Consider the following 21,809-nt stretch of genomic DNA (forward strand, 5'->3'; position numbering starts at 1 on the left):
CAACAGTGCTGCGTCATGGCCCTGAATATTCATTCTGAATAAATTGAAAAATCTTACCTCAATTAGGTCGCCGGATAACGCGTATATATCTGCTCCTATAAAAAATTTTTCTGGCGCAGCTCAGTGCTATGCTGGCCGATAGATTTGTCATGTATAAAAGAAACAACTGATTTTTCTTTTCAATAATCGAGATGACCAAGGATTGGAGAAATTAGTAAATTCTTTAAATTGAAATGAATGATTGTCAAAAGTTACTTTTTATGAGAAAGATTATTATTAAGGGATTTTTTAAAAACATTTACATGGGACTTGATATAACAATACTTCGTATGCGTGAGGCTGCTTTTACCTTATGCTACAACGCTCAGGCTCCGCCATCGCTCCACTACAAGCGGCCCAGCCAACACAGACTGCTCGCTAGCAACACCTTACTCGTACTAACACACAGTTCCTACTGCAGTCAACACTGTTCTTTGGTCTCAGATTCTCTTGTGGCTTACATATCGCAGGCAGCGCGTGAGCAATACATCGAAATTACATCTGCTCGAGTGCGCTAGCAACAAATTCTTTAATCATGGACCTCTTACATAACCCTCCACTGGGGGTGGGAGGGGGGGGGCAAAAATTTTGCAGCGATGGTGAGTCAATTGGACTTGCCATGGGCAACAAATTTTTCTATAATCTATTTAGTTACTAAGTCTACAGTCACAGAGCATATACATCATTGATAAGTGCAGAACATATTAAGAAATTAAATAGAGTTCACATGCACTGAGTACAAAACATATTCAGAAATGACAAAGTATATACGCAATGAGTACAAAATATATTAACAAATGACATAAAGTGCACACACACTGTATAAGTGTTTACCATTTTACAAGAATTTAAACGCACTGTATAAGTCTTTACCATTTTATAAGAACTGGGAAAGGAATGGGAAGGATTGCATCATGGTTGTAGCACAGTAGGTTGCACGTAGCTGCACTGAAAGTCCATTTCTTTCTACAGAAGCACAACACCAAGTTAGCCACTCTGAAGTTCTTTTCCCTGAAGTACTTATCAGTGTGGCCAAGACACTGAAATGTTGTATTAATATTCAATGTTATCATTTTGGTAGTACATTAGGTACACCAAACAGTAGGACCATAATAACACCTCCATCGTTCAAGGTGGTGGACAGCTTGATATGTCAACACCACATTCTTGTAGAATCCATACTCTTACATCAACGCAGAATTAGTGCAAAAACCAAATATAGTGCTCCATGATCATGAGGATGGACAGGACATACAGATATTGCAGTAATTGCAGGTAATTAGGTCAGAAGGTGAAGGACATTAAATCTTAAGCTAGTCATCATTGAGAATTAGATTAGTGTATCAACCGATCTGAATAATTATTGGCACTCATTTGTTAGTTACTAAACATTTCTGTACTATGTATGGAGTATTACAGAACATTATTCATAAGTCATCTCAATACAGTAATTATGGAATCATAAGTCATCTCATTACAGTCATCATTGGCCAGTTACAAAGAATTTTTATGCATTATCCAGAAGTCATAATTCAAAACAAGAGTTAAATATTTGCATAGCATTTATGAATAAGTCATCATATCACAGTAATCATTGGCATTCATTTATGCAGTGTTACAAAACATCATTCATATGTCATTTCATTACAGTAATCATTGACATTGCATTTATGCAAAAGTCATCTTATAACAGTAATCATTGGTATAGCATTTATGCAGTGTTGCAAAACATCATTCATAATACATCTCATTACAGTAATCATTGGCATAGCATTTATGCATTATTGCAAAACATCATTCACTATTACTCAGAAGTCATCATTTAAAACAAGAGTTATTGCGTGTCGCAACAAGCTGCTAGTGACTATATATGATATCATGTAAGTGACATAAGACACACTTAAAATTTAAGACAGTGTAACTATCAAGGTCTGTAGTCCACTAATACATAGATATAATGGATTCAATACATCTGAGAAATTTGGTGTGGGGAGCGATCTCCTACACTGGCCGTACACCTCTGGTGATCGTCGAGGGGACACTGAATAGTGCACGGTACATCCAAACCGTCATCGAACCCATCGTTCTACCATTCCTAGACCGGCAAGGGAACTTGCTGTTCCAACAGGACAATGCACGTCCGCATGCATCCCGTGCCACCCAAGGTGGTCTAGAAGGTGTAAGTCAACTACCCTGGCCAGCAAGATCTCCGGATCTGTCCCCCATTGAGCATGTTTGGGACTGGATGAAGCGTCGTCTCACGCGGTCTGCACGTCCAGCACGAACGCTGGTCCAACTGAGGCGCCAGGTGGAAATGGCATGGCAAGCCGTTCCACAGGACTACATCCAGCATCTCTACGATCGTCTCCATGGGAGAATAGCAGCCTGCATTGCTGCGAAAGGTGGATATACACTGTACTAGTGCCGACATTGTGCATGCTCTGTTGCCTGTGTCTATGTGCCTGTGGTTCTGTCAGTGTGATCATGTGATGTTATCTGACCCCAGGAATGTGTCAATAAAGTTTCCCCTTCCTGGGACAATGAATTCACGGTGTTCTTATTTCAATTTGCAGGAATATATATATATATATATATATATAATGTGTGTGTGGGAGGGAGGATGGGTGGGTGGGTGTGTCTCAATCAATTTTTCTGTCGTAGGTGCATGATACAAAGTATTTTGGATAGGGAGTGGTGGGTGTACTATGTGAGAAAGGTGTTGTTCATACTGCCGGCCGGGGTGGGGGCCGAGAAGTTCTACGCGCTACAATCTGGAACCGCGCGACCGCTACGGTCGCAGGTTCGAATCCTGCCTCGGGCATGGATGTGTGTGATGTCCTTAGGTTAGTTAGGTTTAAGTAGTTCTCAGTTCTAGGGGACTGATGACCTTAGAAGTTCAGCCCCATAGTACTCAGAGCCATTTGAACCATTTTGTTGTTCATACTTACGTTTCACAAGCTGTATCCTCCACGACATTGTGTCCTGTGTTGTTGTTGTTGTGGTCTTCAGTCCTGAGACCGGTTTGATGCAGCTCTCCATGCTACTGTCCTGTGTTAGCGCTTGTTATTTCACATCATAACGAAACAATGATAGTAGTAGTGATGGCATGACCTTTAAAAAGAGTAGTTTCATGACCGAAACACAATCGAACCGTTTTGTTCTTACCCCAGAGAAAATTACATTTTACCCCCTCATGGGGTAATTTTCCCAAGGGGAATGTCACTGTGCTAGTCCCTTCTGTAATAAGTTAAAGTAAATCCACCGTAAAATAAATTCTGGATAATTTCCAAGAATCTGTGCCTCTCTATTGGTGTGAAATTCAGCATGCTGTTTAGTGAGTCAGTGTTATGTATCACATGACACAGTTCCTTTCCCTGCCACTGCAAATTGTCAACAGACCGGAAGGGAAGACTCACTGTAGGCTACATTTTTTTTTTTTTTTGAAACTTCCTGACAGATTCCAACTGTGTTCCGGATAGTGACTGGAACTCGGGACCATTGCCTTTCGAGGGCAAGTGCTCTATCATCACAGTTACCCAAGCACGACTGACGCCCCCTCCTCACAGCTTTACTTCCGCCAATACCTCGTCACCTACCTTCCAAACTTCGGGTCCCGAGTTCGAGTCTCACCCCGGCACACAGTTTTAATCTGCCAGGAAGTTTCATATCAGCGCACACTTCACTGCAGAGTGAAAATTACATTCTGGAACATTCTCTTTGTCATTATCATAAGTTTCACTGGTGAAAAGCAAGTGCAGATGACTGGAAGAACGATCTTATAGAAGGCCAAAATCGACAACAGTCACACAGATGAAGGCAAATTTAATTTATTCTTCCTGTCGCTACTCACAAATAACTTTTCTACTGCGGCGTTTGACACTCGGTGTCTGCACATCTTCGCACAGTTTCATGACTCTCCGTTGGACTGTAATACCGCCAAAACGAGCGGAAGACGCTAACCCTTTCGCTGGTGCAGAACGAGCTCTTCGACTTCCGTGCTGGGAGCAACTACTGTTCTTGCTGTTCTGCTCACCAAATACTCCTGCCTGTTCTTTCTGGCCGATATGAAACACTTTATCATTCGGTTTTTCAAAAACTATTAGGTGAAAATATCTGATTTTTGTACATTTTACAGTCTGACATCTTCACTTGACAAAGAACTGAATTTCCTTTCGTTATCCGTCATACGTAACTACGCTGTATCAAATTAAGTAAAATATTGCGCGAAATTTTTAAGAGTTCGTAAAGGCAAAAATGCATTGCACAAACTCTGTGTATTGTTGATTTTAGTTCATACACTGCAATGAAATTTTATTTAAAATAGAGAGCAAAACGGTATCTGATTTCGTTCACGAGTTATTGAGTTTTATATTCGACGGACGGTAGGATGCGACGTTCTCAGCTCCGTCGATGAGGACTTGCCGGCTGCTATGAAATACTTATCATCCGATTTTAAGAAAATTATGGGTGAAAAATTTGATTTTTGCGCATCTTACAGTCTGATATCTTCGTTTCCTAAAGGACTAATTTTCTTTACGTTGTATGTCGTAGTTATTGTGTGGCATCAAACTAAGTAAAACAATGCGCGAAATTTTAAAGGTTTTGCAGAGATAAAAACGCTTTGAGTAAATTCGGCGTATGACTCGTTTTAGCTCATATATTGCAGTGAATTTCGTGTAGTTAAGATATCGAAATTTTATTTAAATTGAGAGCAGAAGAATGTCACTTTTCGTTCTCTGATTATTGGGTTTCACATCCGAAGGACGGCCGAGAATGTCAGTCCTATTCACGTCCTTGGGCATTCATGCGGTGATAAAAATTATCATATCTCATAAACGATTCGAGGTGCCAGAGCGAGACTTGTTGTAAATGGCAGCACGCAATGAGGCATATATGTTGTATGATAATTACTCGAAACTTTTTCAAAAATGGCTCTGAGCACTATGGGACTTAACATCTTAGGTCATCAGTCCCCTGATGATGATGATGATGATGAGTCCCATACTCCGTTTACCGAGCGTAGGGGAGCGACGCGGGACACCCGCGCCGCCATACTAGGCAAGGTCCTAGTGTAGGTGGTTTGCCATTGCCTTCCTCCGACCGTAATGGGGATGATTGATGATGATGATGAAGACGACACAAACACCCAGTCATCACGAGGCAGGTGAAAAATCCCTGACCCCGCCGGGAATCGAACCCGGGACCCCGTGCTCGGGAAGCGAGAACGCTACCGCGAGACCACGAGCTGCGGACATCAGTCCCCTAGAACTTAGAACTACTTAAACTTAGCCTAAGGACATCACACACATCCATGCCCGAGGCAGGATTCGAACCTGCGACCGTAGCAGTCCCGCGGTTCCAGACTGAAGCGCCTAGAACCGCACGGCCACCGCGGCCGGCGAAACTTTTTCATTCACAGAGATATGGAAGTAACTCGTCGACAACAGTGAGAGGTCGGTGGCTCAGCACGGTCCATCGCATTGTAGGAAAACTTAAGCTACGTGCGTAAACACGTCTACAATGCCTAGGGAACGGCGAAGCAGGACGTGTATACACACCACAGGAGCGAAACGGCTACTAAAGCGTCTTCTGTTTCTTATAAGCAATATTAAAGTAGTTATTTGTGCAACAAACAACTGTATGACGTGTATGTAGATGTGGATTCAACGTTGCGTTAAAACAACGGAAATTATATACAGGGTAGGCCAAATGACTTTGTCATGGGAAACATTTCATGCACCTCAAGGTAGACAACCCAACTTACGCCTCCTCCACCTAGGTGCAAATTACGTACGTTGTGAAAGTTTCCTTTAAAAATTCTTTTGGTCCTCCACCTAGGTGCAATTTATGTACGTTACGGAAGTTTCCTTTAAAAATTCTTTTGGTTTGTTTTGATTTTAAACTCGTACTGGCTTGGTTGGTTGGTTGTAAGTTTGCTGTTGTTTAGCTTTGGGTGACTTGGTGCATTTCCGTCTGCGAGAGAAACGAAATATATCTGCCTGTGAGAATACAACATTAATTTGGCCTTGTTTTGTAATCTTTCCAAAACCATATGTTAACTGATATTGCTATTAATCACTTTAATTAAACAAATTGGCCCCTGTGCGTTAATGATCTGCCTAACAAAGCTGTTCATGAAATTGTCCCTGTGCGTTGATAATTTTTGTGGCAAGTTGATCCTGCAATGAAAATATCTTACCCCGTAATATAAATGCTTGGAAACGCGGTGCATGCCGCTCTATGTGCACCAGCTGCAAATTTCTAACTACAATTGCTGAGAGCTTAGTGCAATGCTCCAGACAACAAATAAACTGTTTTATACCTGTCACTCAGTGAGGCACTCTTAAAAATGATTTGGATTGAAGATGTGGACAATGCTCTTAGGCGAAATATTCCTTTAACAAACTGTTTATAAACTGTCTGATATTCTGTTAATTGTATGAAATTCATGTTGCAACAATCATTTACATTGACAAAGGGCAACATTGATATCAAATTCTTATTCTCACAAATGTTAGACAAATAACTGATAAACATAAAAAATACCTTACAGTGAAAATTACACAACCCTTAACGAAAAATCTAAAGTTTGTGTGAAATTCATCTTGCAATACTTATTAGCATTGACCAAGGGCAACTTTGATATCAAACTCTTACCCTCACAAATGTTAGACAAATAATTGATAAACATAAAAAATACCTTACAGTGAAAATTACACAACCTTTAATGAAAAATCTGAAGTTCTCTGATACGGATGCCTCATTCGACAATGATTCTTAATTGTGTGCGACTTCAGTGCCACTAAATAAAATTATTACATTCGTTCTCTTCATACTCTTTTCTAATTTCATTCTACATCATTAATGAAATATTTCTCCTCTGTTTCACCACAGATCCACATAACTTTACGTCTACATTGCCACGAGTCTTCTGCTCAGCTTCTGTCTCACTACTCCTCTAACGATAGATCTCTCATGGTCCTCGCTGCCAAGCAGCGATGACAAAACAAGCACATCTTCCAGCGATACACCTACTCTCACCAAAGATTGCGCGCGAATAATAAGTGCTTCAAAACTATTACTTAGTGTCTGACTCATCCAAATTAAGCACAAATTTCAGTAATGCAAATAACAAACTCCCAATAGACCTGTTTCAGTTGGGTTGCGTGTATTAAGATACATGAAATATTTTCCAGGTCATCGTTACTTTGTCCACCCCATATGTATGACGTTTGCATTTCTGGCGTTATTGACTAACGCTGCACATTATGTTGTTGGCTAAGGCTTTGCGTAAATTCGTGAAAGGTATTTATGTCACAGGTCGTCGAAGTGTTAACAGAATTGCAAGGAGAAGAAGTTTTTCGTAGGACATCATTCCAAAACTGTCTATTCTTGGAGCAAGTAAAGTTTGGAACTTAACCTGCCACAGCTCGGAAGTATTGTAATATGTAATACGTAGGTTTAGGGATGCATTCTGTACATGCGTATTTCTTAATTTGTAGCTAGTATTTTCGGGTTTTTGGAAGTATCTTATGATTTTAACAGTTCTTTGAAATTATTTTTCGTAAATACAAAAGTTAATAATGTCAGATAAAAATTCGGAAGTCTGGGGGCATGCACTGATTATGTAATATAAATTCACAAATTTCACGTGAATTCTGGCTTTTTTATTTTAAAAAATCATGTGTGTGAATGTTGAAGCCTGATATTAGCGGAAAAATTACTGACATTGCATAAAATCAAAACAAATATTAGACAGTGTTATCGCAGTTTTGTAACGAAAAAACGTAATTTTTCAAGAGAAACAACGACTAAGTGTTGTACAATATAAAATTGTTGGAATATGGTATAATTAATTGTAAATGAACTAACCAAAAGTGTCATATGTGATGTTAATTGTTAAACCTTTATAAAAACAAATGCTATGGAGGCCATGTACCCTATGTTTTTTGGACTCATGTGGTGTAAACTGGACTGGACTGTATATTTTCGCCTCACGCAATAAACTGACATCGAACGTATTTATTGTCACCTTATTTCAAGAAAATTACATCTTTTCTTTTACATTTGCCAGCTCCATCACTGACATTTTGTGTTAAGATGTGCTTATACCATTATATACACCAGTAAATAATTTTCCTAAAAATATTAATTTGGATCTATTTTGATCGTGTAGGAGTGTTAAAAGTTGCGCCATCGTTTTGACGTCTTCACGAGCCGCTGGCAATTAGCAGTGCCAGTAGTTGCTCTCTGGTAATGCTTTCACATGACGGCCAGGAAATACTAGAGCTCAAGCCCTCGGCTGTCTACCGGATTCCACAGGCGACTACGAGGGTCAACCGACCGATACGTGACATTACTATTGATTCAATATTAATTGTTCATCATTGTTAAAACAGTGGTAGCTCAGAAATTGGCGAAGTAGTACATCTACAGTGAGCGTCTACACGGAAAGTACTGTGAGAAAATTGGGAGTTTCACATGAGAGTACCCTTTGCTTTACCTCTTCCGACTTTCGTAAAAGCCTGAAAAACAATGCCTCCAATCGCTTCGTTCAACTACTTGTAATCAATCATTTTCCCAAAAGACTTTTCACAATTGCTTAGCAGATTTTTGTCATGGTCATGTTTCTAGCAGCGATGGATTTCATGATGGTCGACCAAAAACTGTTGTTATTTCTAAAAACATTGATGATGTGAGGGCATAATTGTGAAATAGGCACCGTGAGGCACGTTGACAACTGCAGTACACCCGATTTTTCGTGGATATTTAGCAAGAAAGTTTTGTTCCCAACAGATTCCGCACACCCTGACTGAAGCTCAACAAGAGGCTCGTGTGTATGTTGTTAGGAAATGCTCAAAACATTCGACCGCTGAAATATAAAATTCGTAAACAATATCCGGAGAGATGGAGAAACTTAATACATTCGTACGAACTGGAGACTGTGAAAGCTTATATTGTTGTAACGCCGCCGTTTACTCATACTGATGCTTGCGAAAGGCCTATTAAGCAGTTATTGTTATCTTGTTCGTCTAGAATGAAATTACGATATGGCTATAAAGCTTTCGAGTGCTCGTTTTCTGTCATACTAGTACAAGTTTCTGTTCCTCCCCGGTGGATTAACCCTCTGTTAAAATCGCATCTTCACCCGTCCAGCCGATAGGTGACAGGCCGTCTACACCTCACTTGTTTACCTTATTGTGTGTCGTCTAATACCGGTTAAGCTGGCTGATCCATGACCGAACCGAAACGAACTGAAATGGTTCGACCCCAAAGCACTCTCAAGGAAAAGGATCATTTGTTTGATGGTTTTAATAAATATATCACGAAAGTTGTTGAACATTGTAGAATTGTTAAAGCTAATTGGGATGCGACAAGCTGTTTGCCATTTAGACATTTGTAAATTTCTCCATGGTACAGGAAATGTTGTCAAGGAGAAACTATATCAGTTTAGTTAGAAAACACAGCTTCTGTGAAGACATTTTATTTCCATAAGTCGACAGATAAATAAATTAATAGCTGGAAATTTTATTTCTTTTAGTGCAAAAGTTAGACTCACTTAACAGTGCGGATTATGTTTAGCTGGATTATGGTATTTATAAATATATGTATTAATCTCAAACTCAAACGAATCGTGACAACAATTCTAAGCAGTAATATCAATAACTGTGCCTACTTGATTGTAATTACGCCCCTAATTTTGAAGCGTGTGTGTGTGTGTGTGTGTGTGTGTGTGTGTGTGTGTGTGTGTGTGAGTTCGTGTTTAGTTAGGGTGAGCATCCCACAGATAGACGTCTTTAAAAATGCAGTGCGTTGCGTTTGCCCTGGTAATTTAGTCACATTAGGAAAACCCATGATCACAGTCAACGGACCGACGTTTTCCAGTATAACGGACGCTATATTGTACTTCGTATCGAAACCAAAAGACGATAACACCGAAACGTTTTCACATTCAAAATCATTTAGTCGATCACTTTAGCGCTGTTGCTGTAGTAAACAGAACGACAGACTAATAGTTGATTTGCATTCCGCAGGAGAGACCATGCAGATTTAATGTTTTGCTTCTTTTTCGTAAGTAGATTAAAGGCGAATGCAACGATAATCGCCTTGAAAAGGAATTCTTTTATTACCTGTTGAATATTAATGAACATGATTTTGTGGAGAATCATCGCTGGTACTAACATTAACTTCGACACTGAAAAATCCGATTTCAGGGGCCCGGTTCACTGTTAAACAGACATGTACCAACAAGGTAACTCGGTGTTCGTCTGAATCAGGAACTGTTTTACCCAAAAACGGCATGCCCTTAAGGGTAAAGCCCTCTTTGAACCAACGAAAAATAAGTGATTTTTGTGATTTTTTCGAAAATTCAAATGGTTTAAATGGTTCTGAGTGCTATGGGACTTAACATCTGAGGTCATCAGTCCCCTAGAACTTGGAACTACTTAAACCTAACTAACCTAAGGACATCACACACATCCATTCCCGAGGCAGGATTCGAACCTGCGACCGCAGCGGTCGCGCGGTCCCAAACTGAAGCTCCTAGAACCGCTCGACCACACCGGTCGGCTGATTCCTTTTTTTTCAGATAAAATGAAAAGTAATGCTAAATCTGATCATATAGATTTATTCCTTGTACTTCTGTCTTTAAGAAATCATTTTTGCATCCACATCGGATGCTCCCCGTATCCGCTGCATCAAGGGAAGGACCGCTTGCAGCCAGAACATTGATCACCGACAGGAATTCTCAAAACCCTCCTATTGCACCTGTAACAAAATAATTTTTATAAGTAATTTTAAGTATATTTTCCGTCAACATGCATAGAATAACTGAAAAATATTAAGTTCTAACAAAATGGTCACGTGTTGAAACAAATGTCATTTTCTTCGCCCACAAAATCGAGACAAGAGCATGCAGCGACAATAGGGGTTTGCAGATATCGCAAAACGCCTACGTATGCTAATACAGAATTCAATTCAAAGTGTCGGCATCAGATTCCAATCAAAATCGTACGTACCATTCTCAAGTTATGTTTCCCGCCAAACTGAAAAACACGGTTTCGAGAAATACGCGTTTAAGGTTTGGGTTACTTTTTTTTGTATTTAAGCTAAACATACCTTCAGACAGTGATCCTTGGTCCATAAAGCAATCCTTCCAGATCCAAGTTAAGAAGATCCATCTTCTTCGTGGCCGTGGTGATCCTGCGGGCCTCTTTGGTAGCTTGTCTCATCTACCAACCTCCAATGTGTTTTGGGGGATCCTACAGTTCTGAAGCCTACGGCAGAAATCGATAAATTTCCAGCCTAGCTTGTTACTGAACCATCCAAGTCTCTGGTTGAGGCCTTCCAATCGACTCAGAGCCTCTCGGCCACGATCAGTTCAGTGGACAATGCTGGAGATTGTGAGCTGCACGGAAATTCCATGTACAAGCCTGCTCTTCTCAACCTTCTCTGCCAGTAGTTGGAAAGAGCCAGGTATGACCTCAAACCCCAGATGACAGGTATCATTAGCTTCAAGATGTGTCGCAATTTGCAGTTGTACCCTGCTCCCTCAATGCTTGCTAAAATACTTTTATTCATATAGACGATCTGTCAAGTACAACTGGAGTGAACTCGCTCATAATGAAAAATTTTAACAGCAGTTGTGGATGTCCCACAAAAGAGTATATTATGCCCTCCAAAACAGCCTCTAATACCGTTATTCGCCGTACATGTGAAGAGAGCTCTACCGTTTTGTGCTTGCTTCTTTCTGAAAGGGACACAGCAGGCTTTCGAGTAGGTGAAATGTATCTCACTGCTCAGTTTCACTTTCATCATCTCAGACTTGTTGGTCAGAGGGCTGTGTGTAATACCTTGATTTCTCGCTCTCTTTGCCTCCCCTGTGCAGAGCTCCTAGACCACTGCTTACACTCCGCTCATACTCACGTGGCCGAGTTGTGAGTTTCACAACTGAAAAATCTGGACTAAAATTTTCTGAATACATAAAGCTATTTGGAACTTTGAATGTCGAACTTTTGTTTTTCTAAGGTCATGTCCAATAACAGCTCGTCTAACAAACTCGAAAAGCGGGGCTATTTACGACAAATGCATATCATCTGCGCTATGTAAACAGCGAAATAACTAAACAATGGTATGCGATGAACATATTATCATGAGAAAGCCGTGTAGTTCGTAAATGCTATATGCACGTTGCGACTTTGATCTTCCAAACACTTCCAAGGAGGAAACTGGTCAACGAACGAAAACGAAGGTGGAAATATTGCATTTATAGCGTAAATAGCTACACTGTGATTATAGAGAAAACTGTTTTTCAATCCAGATATTGCTGCTGATTTTCATAGAACGCACAACTGTAACTTGTAAACATTGCTTTATTGCGAAGTTCTCAACCATACCTTTACTTACGTAAGTATACAATGAAATTACGTGGAACGATTGTCTGGATGAGAATACTACTGCCAAAATTGTATAAATCACAAACGAAGCTTATAACTGGTGATAAATATAGCATGAAATTCGCTTTTCATTGTTCGAAAGTATGCATGGTATTCCGATACGTGCTGGAGCTTTGATGCAATCAGGTTGGAAAACATGTTTCAATTTTACATTGGCTGTTAAGACCTAGATGTTGGAAGCAAATTTTTGTGTCACACTTGATGTCTTTGGTACACAATACGTAAATAATTCTTATTGTTTTTATTTTTAATCATCTATTGTTGTTACACCAGCGAAATTCCCGTATTCTGAACGATTTTACGTCTGTTGAAGTTTTTCATTGTTTTAACTATAATTTAGTATATTATCTTCGTAATTAGAGTTATTATTATTATTATTATTACTTATTGTTTCGTTTATTTTATACCGCCAAACTTTTGTAAGGGACTGCCCTGATGCAATGTTTCCCTGTCTTCGTCATTTCTCACATTCTGTCATGCACCAACTGAGGTGTGATGTGTTTCTTCCTCTCAAAGTCTGTGACAACACGACAGATGGCGTGCTGAAAAACTACGTTCTTTGAGGGCAGAGTCGTGCAGTGGTTAAATTATCTCTGACAATCACTTCCTCGGTAAGCTCTGAATAGAAGGCGTGATGCTTTGGCATTCTTCTTTGACCTCGTACCGTTGGCATCGCCCGAAATGCGGAGCCGGAGAAAAAAAGGCGTTGCAAGCAACACACGCTAATCTGATTTACTTCGTTCATTTTATCGTTTCCAATTTGCCATAAGAGCTACAGATATTCATTCTTCGCATTTTTTTCTGAAACTTGTTAAATCGAACAATGAGGCGATGCATTCACGTTAACTTGAGAATGGTCAGAGTCACGCGGAACAAGAGGGGGAGAAATCCATGTTCATAGACTCTTCTAGGCCTTAAGGTCAATCTTATTTAATTTGCATAATTCATATGAAAGCAATATAAAGACTTCCGTCATTTTTGTAGTTATCCAATTGTTATTAATTTTGCATGTCGAAAAGAGCACGTGGTCTGACTCTGTTTCAGATTGAGTTTTGGGCAGCAGCTGTTTTATAAAAGTGTATAATTTGTGCTGGTGCGTCTCTAATACTTCGATACATCTGTGAACATGTGATTTTCATGACTTCATCAATTTCGTGTTGAGACCACAAGGATATTACGCTTAACATACAGGGTGTTTCAAAAATGAGCGGTATATTTGAAACGGTAATACAAACTAAACGAGCAGCGATAGAAATACACCGTTTGTTGCAATATGCTTGGAACAACAGTACATTTTTAGGCAGACAAACTTTCGAAATTACAGTAGTTACAATTGTCAACAACAGATGGCGCTGCGGTCTGGGAAACTCTATAGTACAATATTTTCCACATATCCACCATGCGTAGCAATAATATGGCGTAGTCTCTGAATGAAATTACCCGAAACCTTTGACAACGTGTCTGGCGGAATGGCTTCACATGCAGATGAGATGTACTGCTTCAGCTGTTCAATTGTTTCTGGATTCTGTCGGTACACCTGGTCTTTCAAGTGTCCCCACAGAGGGACGCCACAGGGGTTCATGTCTGGCGAATAGGGAGGCCAATCCACGCCGCCTCCTGTATGTTTCGGATAGCCCAAAGCAATCACACGATCATCGAAATATTCATTCAGGAAATTAAAGACGTCAGCCGTGCGATGTGGCCGGGCACCATCTTGCATAAACCACGAGGTGTTCGCAGTGTCGTGTAAGGCAGTTTGTACCGCCACAAATTCACGAAGAATGTCCAGATAGCATGATGCAGTAATCGTTTCGGATCTGAAAAATGGGCCAATGATTCCTTTGGAAGAAATGGCAGCCCAGACGAGTACTTTTTGAGGATGCAGGGACGATTGGACTGCAACATGGGGCTTTTCGGTTCCCCATATGCGCCAGTTCTGTTTATTGACGAAGCCGTCCAGGTAAAAATAAGCTTCGTCAGTAAACCAAATGCTGCCCACATGCATATCACCGTCATCAATCCTGTGCACTATATCGTTACCGAATGTCTCTCGTGCAGCAATGGTAGCGGCACTGAGGGGTTGCCGCGTTTGAATTTTGTATGGAGAGAGGTGTAAACTCTGGCTCATGAGACGATACGTGGACGTTGGCGTCATTTGGACCGCTGCAACATGGCGAACGGAAACCCGAGGCCGCTGTTGGATCACCTGCTGCACTAGCTGCGCGTTGCCCTCTGTGGTTGCCATACGCGGTAGCCCTACCTTTCCAGCAGGTTCATCCGTCACTTTCCCAGTCCATTGAAATTTTTCAAACAGATCCTTTATTGTATCGCTTTTCGGTCCTTTGGTTACATTAAACCTCCTTTGGAAACTTCGTCTTGTTGCAACAACACTGTGTTCTAGGCGGTGGAATTCCAACACCAGAAAAATCCTCTGTTCTAAGGAATAAACCATGTTGTCCACAGCACACTTGCACGTTGTGAACAGCACACGCTTACAGCAGAAAGACGACGTACAGAATGGCGCACCCACAGACTGCGTTGTCTTCTATATCTTTCACATCACTTGCAGCGCCATCTGTTGTTGAAAATTGTATCTACTGTAATTTCGAAAGTTTGTCCGCCTAAAAATGTACTGTTGACCCAAGCATATTGCAACAAACGATGTATTTCTATCGCTGCTCGTTTAGTTTTTATTGTCGTTTCAAATATACCGGTCATTTTTGAAACACCCTGTATATGTACAATAATTGTGCTTCTAAAGTACTGCTGGTCTGATTTGCAATCGCTTAATATGTCTTGTGTGGTCTCCACTTACCCATTTTTACGTATTGATACCCTGATCCAACCTCCAAGACTAAAACAACACGGTAAGTACATAACTTAGGGCACTAAATCCCACGTCGATGTAATAGCATTACAAGTAATGCCTAAAATAACCGCAGAAATAAGCAGTGGTTACTTTCAAAGATTTTTATATAAATCAACAGTCTTAGCCCTTGGGTACAACATCAAATAAAAACTTTTTTCAAATAATAATCACGTTTTTGATGCATCAAAAATATCGATTGACTAGGGAGACGTAAGTCCACTTGCTCTAGGATTATAAGTTTGTTGTGTGTTGTTTCATGACGATTTGGCTGATGACCTTGCAATATTGAAACGTGATAAACAACAACATTTTATAGTAACGTCATAGTATAATGCAAGTCTAGGGTCACTGCCGTACAAATAGCTGAAACTTTCTACTGACGCACATACAAAAACTGCGACTGGAGCCCATTTTAAAAATGAAAACGCTACAGTGCATAACAGAGCTTTTTGCATACTGAAATTCGATTGCTTCTACGAAAACAACATTTTCGAACTCATTAAAGGATTCCATCCTGTTAATTGTAGTATATCGAAACATGGTTCCATTTAAGGAAAAAAGGCACATGAATTTCTATTTTACCACTATCGGTTGTTTGTTCCAACCCGGTTAACAGCTTAATAGGTTACGGTCAGGTAACAACTATTTTGTTCAACGATGGGCAACAAGCTGAAAATCGTCTTGAAAGTAATAGATGCCGGTGAAGCATAATTTGTGCGCTTTTTTTATCTGCAAACAAATAACTGTTCTGCCAAGAAATAACGGAACAGTCCACCTGCAATATCGTACCACTCGCTGTAGGTCAAGTCGAGAAACTTTTAGATCACTGATTACAAATTTGAACGTGGAATTTAGGATTTGTTGTGCTAAATTGTCTCTAAAGATGGCACGAGGTCCCTGTACAAGTGTAACAGCCAAACCACTAAATTATTAACGCAGGACAAAACTGACTCGTTTTTTAAGATGGATATGAGTGTTGGCTGTTTATGTCAGTGTAACAGCACGATATGTACCATCCCTCCAATCTCTTTCCCAACAGCCGAGCAACACAAACTTTGTGAGCGTTGACCGAGGAGAAAGAAGGACAAGTGGAGCTTGATAAGACTGAAAGAAGAAATATAATTCAAGTTCTTTTATCAAAAAGTAAACTTTGACCGTATGCCTGAGTCACTCAGAAAAACTCAGTTCAAGTACCAACTTCCTTCCAGTGTAGAAGCAGTGACGTACCGGTAGGAGATAAAAAGACTACCTCTTGATGGAGGTGCCTTAGACAACACGCTGCAAGATAAACCAGTGTCGTAATCATGTTTTTGGTCTCAGACAAAGTCCTTAGAAAGAGATATGCGCTGTATATTTTTGTTCTAGTTACAAGAATTGTTAGGTATAGATGGAATTCAACTTACATGTTGCTTCAGAGCTCTGAAGATAGTGACTGATTGTGTGTATCTAGGATCTCTGATCAATGACACAGAAATGTTTGATAAGGAAATAAATCGATGAATCGTGTATGGGCGAGCCGCAAGGTTAAATTGACTAAGATCTGGCAGGATAGTTCAGTATCCAAAACAACGAAGATGCACTTGGTGGAATCGTTGATGTTCCCTGTGTTCCTGTACGGCTGCGGAAGCTAGTAACTAGAGCCGAATTGGTGCCTTCGAGATATAATGCTGGCGGTAGATGTCACCAATGCCATAGACCGAAAGAAGAGCCAATGCTTCCATTATAGAAAAATCTAGTATCACGAGAAGTTCCTTCCCGCGTCAACCGAAAATGCTCCCAGTTCCTTGGGCAAATTTTGAGGAGAGAAGTGGACAAATTAGAAAAGACCATCTTGCAAAACAAAATCTATGACAGAAGACGACGAGGAAGAGAAGCAAGTAGATGGTTGGATGAAGCGAAGAAGGTTACCGGCCTACATCTTCACATTATATTACGAAGAGCTGAAGATCGCTGTGGATGGAGACGTCTAGTCGAAGATTTAGCTGGTTACAGAATGAAAGGTTACGACACTCAGCAACGAGTAAACCGACTAATGATGATAATAAGAACTGCAAATGCCATAGGTGCATTAGCTCCCCCCGCCCTCAAAAATAGGAACTAATATTCTTTTCAGACGGGTGCTCGAAGTTTTGTTCGGCTGATCAGACCTGCATGAAGAAGAGAAAGCCGAAGCTCGCTGAGCAATTACACAACTTTTTTTTCTGGTTGGCTTTAAAGACATTCTCAAAGAGCACTTATTACGCAGTTACACTCTAACCTATGTTTGATCCCTATGGGAGGACTGAGGTCGAATCATCAGAAAGCTATTAAAAGGTTTGAGCGCTCTTATGTCCAGTATGTAACGACAGTGCCATAAAGCTAATTAAATCTAGGCACAACAGGAGCCACTGGCATTTCAGAAGCAGCAGAAGTGAGAAATACAGATTTCTTCAATAGTGTCTACTTTGAGTATTGTTTGTTATATTCACGGCGTTTATCAGGAAGTGAAGCAATCAGATATGGTGTACGAAAGAGTATTATTTTGTGTCTGATATACATAGATAAGTTTCTACTTGCATTGTCTTAAATTGCAAATTATGACCTCTTTGCAAAGGATACAAGGTTACCAGGGGCGTTCGATAAGTAATGCAACACATGTTTTTCTCTGCTGATTTCGGTAGAAAAAATATAGAATTTGTTGTGCGTGTGCTGCAGAACATCTAAAAATTAGACCAAAATTTTCAGTGTCTAACACAAAAAACGATGTGTTAGCAGACTGCATTTCCCGATGTAAGCGAGAAATCAGCCGAAAAATCACCAGAAGTACAAATCAACCTATTCTTAAAGAACTAAAAGCAAATCAAAATGTAAATAATTTAATTACAGACCACTGATGCTTTACTTCAATAAAGTGAAACGCATCTGGTGAAAAAATCATGCATTTTTGCAACGACAGAACAAAAATACCCTCAAGAATTATAAAGAATTATTATGGCCACACAAATGAAGAATTTAACGACGCCTTGCCAAGCATTTCCAGTTCGCCTCTATTACCAGTTTAAGGAGACTCATTTTAATTTGTATAAAACAATTGAATCCATCAGATTCAACAACCATTTTTAAACATAAAGATCTTATGCCGTAGTACATAAATGTAAGTGATTTCCCTAAATCGCTCCAGGCAAATGCCGGGATGGCTCCTTTGAAAGGGCACGGCTGGTTTCCTTCCCCATCCTTCCACAATCCGATGAGACCGATGACCTCGCTGTCTGGTCTCCTCCCACAAAACAACCAACCAACCATAAATGTAAAGATCAACACCAGTTCGAAAGTAGAAAAACTTGCCAGACAGACCGCTAAAAATTCTTGGCTGAAACACGAAATTAAATCACTGTATACAAAGAACAGACATTAAACGAAGACGTATACGAAATTCACCTTCAGCTTGCACAAAAATTAAATAATCTGGGTATTTTTGCTTCCACTGTGGAAAAGGGCGAACGCTGCGCATGCAGAGCTGTAACAAAATGCGACTAAAGCATAATAAGAAAATTGAGAATCTCAAATTGCGCCACGCAAAGCCCCATAATGGCAAACACACTCACACACATAATTTCTATCCTAGGGTGGGCAATATTACGGATATAACACTAGATGAAAACGAAAAACAGCTCTTAGAAAAAGGTCTAAAACACAACGTTGACTCACCAGCAAATGAACAACAGATACAAGATCTTATTATAGAACCTGAATATATCCTCACTATAGAAGGAAAAAATGAAAACAGTGGTGTGAACACAGGGCTAACTAGGAAGTTAATAAAAGAAGAAATTTAAAAAACTAGCAACACAGATTAAAAAATAAAACAATAAATTCAAAAATAATTGTGATGAAACGAAGCTTAAAAGTCTAAAGAAGAAACTGCAAGCAGAAAATGTCATTATAATAAAATTTGACAAAGGAAATAGTGTTGTTCTCATGAAAACAAAAGAATACATAGCAAAAACAGAAGAATTCATCAGCAAAACCAACATAAAAAAGTTAAAATCAAACCCAACTAACAGATTTCAAACACATGTTAAAAACACACTCAAAAACATAGAGTATACATTTACAGACAGGGAGAAACAGAAACTTGTTCAATAAAACTCTCAGGCCCTCAACATAAGATGTCAAACAAAAGTCCATAAAGAAAATTATCCATTCCTTTTAATAGTAAATTTCAGAGCAGCTCCTACACAACTAATAGCAAAACAAATGCAGTCAAAGGTCACCCAGTATTATAAACTAGAAAATCATAGAGCTATCAGAAATACCTCTCAACTGGTAGAACATATAATAGACACTAACATCCCTAACACAGCAACATTGCTCTCCTTTGATGTAGTATGTACAGTGGCATCCCTGTTGATTAAACCATAAAAATAATTGAGGAAAACCTGAAGACACACAACCATCTACCTCATGAACATACAGATGAAACCATAAAATTATTAAGTTAATAACACAACAAAATTATTTTGAATTCAACCAATAATACTACCTACAAGGAGAAGGTTTACCCATGGGTTCACCTATTTCTGGAACATTAGCCAACATTTCCATGAATTGCATAGAAAAATTAATATTTGAAGACATGATAACAAAGAAAAGATACAATGTTATCTAGTAGTACTGATACATAGCTGTCATAACATTCATGGTAGATGAACCTAAAAGCAGTATACAGCAACTAAACATGGACATAAATACAGTACACAAAAACATAAATTGCACAATAGAAGAAGAATAAGAAAACACATTCAACTTTTTAGACATAACCATAAGAAAAGACAATAATAAACACACATTTGACATATACAAAAACCCCACAACAAGTGACATTATCTTAAATACAGCTTCAAATCACCCACAGAACCACAAACAAGCAGCAATAAGATACATGTTAAACAGGCTGAACACTTGTAATTACCTGAAAGATTTAGCCATTATAAAATAAATAGCATTAAAAAGTGACACAAAGAAGCAATGGTAGACAAACTAGACAGAAAAATAAAGAGACAAAGAATGAGAAAAACTAACCAAACCACACTGGCTCGTACAACTTGCACTACAACAAAAAATGTGTACAATGACCTACCACAACAAATTCACCCATAAAGTAGGTAACATATTAAAAAAAACAAGGCATAAACATTGCTTACAAAACAAACAATTCGATACAAAAGCACATCCCAAAACTAAAATCAAAACCAGACAGATGCCAATAATGTGCAGAGATTGTGAGAAGATATACATTGGAATGATAGGCAGGACATTCAATACAAAATATAAAGAACACAAACGGAGCATTTAAATACAGTACAAATCATTCAATATTTGTGGATCATCTAACAGAACACCATAGACCAAGCAGTATTGAAAACGATATGAATATCATGAAAATCAGTAAAGACAGTCACCTCCTCCCTTCCAAGAAAATTTTCACATACAAAAAGCATTAACACAAAAAAAACAGTTGCTCAATGACCAGATAAATATTGGAAACCAGACTCTATATAGAATAAATGATGAAATTACATGAAAAAGAAAAGTGTCTTTTCCATCCTTCACCCCCTCCCACTCTCCCACAACCCCTCCCCCACCTACACTCACAGTTTCATTTCACTCACCTCCTCCTCTAACTTCACTCATCACACCTATTCTTAACGATCTGTTTTTCGATCTTAAAGCAAATCAAAATATAAATAACTTAATTACATACTACTGATGATGCTTTACCTCAATAAAGCGAAACGCATCTGGTGAAAAAATCGTGCATTTTTGTAGTTGCAACGACAGAAAGAAAACCTCAAGAATTATAAAGCAACTACGGACACTATGGCCACACAAATGAAGAATTTACTGCTTACAGTAGTCGAGTCTTGTTCTCCCTGTACAGTTTTCACACTTCCTTCCATTACCAAATAGACTATTCTTTTATGCCTCAGGATGTGTTCTATCAACCTTCCCTTCTGTTAGTCAAGCTGTCCCACAAATTTTTTTTCTACCCAGTTCCGTTCAGTACCTCCTCAATGGTTATCCAGTCTACCAATAAAATGTTCAGCATTCTTCTGTAGCAGGACATTTCCAAAGCTACTATTCTGTTCTTCCTTGGGCTGTTTATCATCCACGTTTCGCTTTAGTACAGAGCTGCACTCTTAACAAATACTTTCAGAAATGACTTCAAACATTTAAATTTCTTTTCGGTGTTAATTCTCATTTCCAGTAACGCTTTTGTTGCTATTGGCTGTCTGTATCTTACATCCTCTCGACTTCTGCCATTACAATTTATTTCGTTGCTGAAATAGTAAAACTCGGCACCTACTTTTGTTCTCTCATTTCCTAACCTAATTCTGTCATCATCACCTGATTTAATTTGACTTTATTCCGTTATCCTTGTTTTACTTTTGTTGATGTTTATCTTA

The 21,809-nt window shown here is 39.3% G+C and overlaps 1 long non-coding RNA gene across 1 annotated transcript in view; it reads right to left on the reverse strand.

Moving 5' to 3' along the window:
- Nucleotides 1–10,650: 10,650 nt before the first annotated feature.
- LOC126282011 (uncharacterized) overlaps nt 10,651–21,809 on the reverse strand; it is a 48,224-nt gene continuing 37,065 nt past the window's right edge. Inside the window, exon 2 of the long non-coding RNA XR_007551320.1 lies at nt 10,651–10,806. This is a non-coding gene — a long non-coding RNA (uncharacterized LOC126282011). The remainder of the gene's footprint in view (nt 10,807–21,809) is intronic.

This window comes from Schistocerca gregaria, chromosome 1 (genome assembly GCF_023897955.1).
Source record: "Schistocerca gregaria isolate iqSchGreg1 chromosome 1, iqSchGreg1.2, whole genome shotgun sequence".
Taxonomy (NCBI): Eukaryota; Metazoa; Arthropoda; class Insecta; order Orthoptera; family Acrididae; genus Schistocerca; species Schistocerca gregaria.